This window comes from Tenrec ecaudatus, chromosome 7 (genome assembly GCF_050624435.1).
Source record: "Tenrec ecaudatus isolate mTenEca1 chromosome 7, mTenEca1.hap1, whole genome shotgun sequence".
NCBI classification, from domain to species: domain Eukaryota; kingdom Metazoa; phylum Chordata; class Mammalia; order Afrosoricida; family Tenrecidae; genus Tenrec; species Tenrec ecaudatus.
Window position 1 is genome coordinate 52,432,028 of NC_134536.1, and position 4,176 is coordinate 52,436,203.

At 42.4% G+C, this 4,176-nt stretch overlaps 1 non-coding gene across 1 annotated transcript; it reads right to left on the bottom strand.

Annotated features, from left to right (window-relative positions):
- Positions 1-1,287: 1,287 nt before the first annotated feature.
- LOC142453989 (U1 spliceosomal RNA) lies at positions 1,288-1,451 on the bottom strand. Its single transcript, XR_012785531.1, has one exon. It is a non-coding gene; the product is annotated as a U1 spliceosomal RNA (small nuclear RNA).
- Positions 1,452-4,176: the final 2,725 nt, after the last annotated feature.

Here is a 4,176-nt window from a genome sequence, read left to right on the forward strand (position 1 = left end):
GATCTCGTCAAAATGATCTACCAACTACAAAAATGCAAAGCGAATATTTATTTTTATTTATTTATTACATTTATTCATAAATGCATTGAGAATTCTTTATAGGTACAGTGTATGTTTATGTGCCTTGCATAACTGCATGAGTCCATATTGCACAACACAACACAATTAACTATACACATTTGTTTTCATTACCGGAGTTTACTCTGATGACTTACAATAAATGGAATGAGCAAGGGGTTCATAGTCCCAACAGTAGCTGCTGACAGCCATCCTCAAGCACACTTCCAAATGATCATCAGTCATGGTGAAACGGTACTTGGCCTTAATGATCTTTATGTGGGGAAAGGCTGACTCACATCAATAAGTAGACCCAAATAATGCAGTCGAGTTGGTAGCACATTTTCTCAGGTTTGGGTACTTTCCCTCTGCAAGGAAGTTCCGGAACTTCCAGAAGTTCCAGAACTTCATGTGCTCTGGACTTCAGCTGAATGTCGGCTTGTAGTGTCAAAATCTTCCATTCCTGTGCCCGATATGATCCTGCCACATCAAGGCAAAACACTAAGGGGGGCAACAGAACAGCAAGGGAACGGAGCAACGAGGTCCCCAGGGAATGCCGAAGGTAGACTTTGGGACCAGGGCTTGGTTCCCCAACAGACTGGACTAGAAAACACTCCTAAATGCCAATAAACAGTCCTTGAACTAACTACAAGCTTTTCTTTCTTGTTGTGTTTTGTTTTGGGGGATTTTTGTCATTGGTTTCTTCTTGTTGTTAGTCTGTTGTATATTGTTGCTTGGTTTTGTTCTGTCTTGTTTTTGTGCATGTTATTATCTCCACAGGCCTGTCTAAATAAGATAGGCTGGATGAACAATCTGGAGGAGAAAAACAACAATGAGACTGACAGTTCTGGAGGGACATGGGAGAGGGGGAAGTGGGGGGAAAGGTATTGGTGTTAACAAACCCAGAGACAAGGGAACAACAAGTGATCCAAATCGGTGGTGAGGACGGTGTAGGAGGCCTGGTAGGGCATGATCAAGGATAATATAACCAAGAGGAATTACTGAAACCCAAATGAAGACTGAGCATGATAGTGGGACAAGAGGAAATCAAAGGAAATAGAGTAAAGAGATAGGTGGTAAAGGGCATTTATAGAGGTCTAAATAAAGGCATGTACATATGTAAATGTATTTATATATGAGGATGGGGAAATAGATCTATGTGCAAATATTTATAGGTTTAGTATTAAGGTAGCAGAACATTGGGCCTCTACTCAAGTACTTTTTTTTTCCCAGGGGAGAGCGCGAACACAGTCCCCCACTACCACAAATTATGCAGTCGAGTTTCCCACATTTGGGGAAATCGCAGGGGTCAGCACATCCGGAGTGCAATGGATAAGCCTCGCCCTGGGAAAACCACCTTCGTGATCATGGTATCTCCCCTGCCAGGTAAGTATTCTACTCAAGTACTTACTCAATGCAAGAATACTTTGTTCTATTAAATTGGCATTCTATGATGCTCACCTTCCCGACACAATCATTGTAGACAAAGCGGATGCATAAGTAAATGTGGTGAAGAAAGCTGATGGTGCCCGGCTATCAAAAGATATAGCACCTGGGGTCTTGAAGACTTGAAGGTAAACAAGTGGCCATCTAGCTCAGAAGCAACAAAGTCCACATGGAAGAAGCACACCAGTCTGTGCGATCACAATGTGTCAAAGGGATCAGGCATCATCAGAACAAAAAATCATATCATTGTGAAAGATGGGGGGAGTGTGGAGTGGAGACCCAAAACCCATTTGTAGGCCACAGCATCCCCTTACAGAAGGGTCTTGGGGAGGAGATAAGCCAATCAGGGTACGATATAGCAACAAAGAAACATACAACTTTCCTCTAGTTCCTAAATGCTTCCTCTCTCCCCACCCCCGCCCTATCATGATCCCAATTCTACCTGAAAAATCTGGCTAGACCACAGGATGTACACTGGTACAGATAGGAACAGGAAACACAGGGAATCCAGGGCGGATGATCCCTTCAGGACCAGTGGTGTGATTGGCGATACTTGGAGGGTGGAGGGAGGGTGGGTTGGAAAGAGGGATCCGATTATAAGGATCTACATATAACCTCCTCCCTGGGGGGTGGACAACAGAAAAGTGGGTGAAAGGAGACATTGGACAGGGCAAGATATGACAAAATAATAATTTATAAATTATCAAGGGTTCATGAGGGAAGGAGGGTAAAAAATGAGGAGCTGATGCCAGGGGTTTAGGTGGAGAACAAATGGTTTGAGAATGATGAGGGCAATGAATGTACAAATGTGCTTTACATAATTGATGTATGTATGGATTGTGATAAGAGTTGTATGAGCCCTTAATAAAATGACTAATAAATAAATAAATAAGAGAGAAAAAAACAAGGTCTCAAAATTGGCAATACCTTAGCTTGTCAGTTTTGTTGCACTTAGTGCAGTTGTTTGCACATGCATTTGACACCTAAGATTGCATCTGATTGACGGCGCTGTATATCATTTAGGTGACGGGATTGATGACGGGCTTACCTCTATTTTTTTTTAATGCCGTACAATCTTCCCACACTACATTTGCGGTCAACTAGTAGATCACGATCGACGGATTGAGCACCCCTGATCTAGAGCTACACATTTCTAAAGGTGGTAGCTTCACCTCTCTCCCCTTGAGGGAGTAGTGGCAATTAGAATCCCCATGGTCATCGCCCTGCAGCATTTGGCTGGCTGAGCAGATTCTTGAGTCTCCAGTGTGTGTGTGGGGGGGGGGTGGTTGATGCAGCTGAGCTGCAGGAATATAATTTTAAGGGACCAGCCCATCCAGGATGGATAAAATATAAATCGCTTTGGCTTTCCACCCAGGCCAGAAGAGCCCCACTGGGTAACTCATAGCCCTGGCTCCCTGAGAGCAGGGACACCACAGACGACCAAACTTCTTAGGGTGAGACCACAAGGCAGTCCAGAGCAGGCCTAAGGAGACCACAAACCCCACACAGCAACTAGAACCCCCCCTCCCTGAAGTACAGCTCGGCACAGCCCCAGTCCCAAGGCACCCCCCAAAAGCCCAAGACTTTAAAAAACACAGCCATGGGGTTTTCTCTCCTTTTTACTTTTTAAACTTCTGTGGGATGCAGCCATCACACATTCGGTTCCTTAGTGAAGTATTAGCAGAGCAGAACAAGAATAAACTGTAGCAAGTTGTATGAGCTCCTGAGCAGACTTAGAGCCCCAACAAACACACATTCACAGCTCTCCTGTGTCTTACTCTAGTATCATTTTTCTTAAAACTTATTTCTTGCCCTTTCCTTTAATTTTCCTTTCTTTAATCTAAATATCTAAAGTTTTACTTCATAACACTATTAACCTATCTTTTAGTTTTACTTTTTTCTCGCCAACCCTTTAAATCCCCTTTCATCCTCATAAAACCAAAAGCTGACCCTATTCTTACATTTTTCAAACCTATTTTTCTATGAAATACTAGTACCGATTCCTCCATCACTGAAAACAAGGCATTTTGGCTGCCTAATCTCCATTTAACCTACCAAATAACACTACCCGATCCCTAATCCCTCCCCATTTTTTACCCACTGCTCCTCTTTCTCTCCCTCCCCTAACACATTCTCCACTTTCTGTTCGCTCCCTTAACACCTAATCTAACACACTCCCCCAAGTATTTAATACAAACTGTCCATCCCCCACCTCCACTACACCACCTAACAGACTTAACCTTTCTCACATAACACCATCTACCTAACACCCTAATAACAACTCCAAGATGTCAAGGAAACAATGGAAGATAACAGGACACACTCAAAAGAGAGAGAGAGAAAAAAACACACAAACAAATACCCAAATACCAACCAGACATAAATGCCTGAAATTGAACAGGTATAGATTTACCAGGAAAAGAATTAAAAAGAATGATGATAGCATCATGTAACAGTCTGAGAGAAAAAGTGAAACAATAGAAAAATGATTCATCTCACTAGAGAAACTCCAAACAGAAGCACAAAATTCAAACACTACAATAGCAGAATTAATCAACACTCTACAGGAACAACACCATACTATAAGAGGACAGAGAGACAAAATTGCAGAGATAGAAACCAAAATTAGCTAGAAGACAAATCTATAGATTCCAACCTAGAAGGAGAACAAAT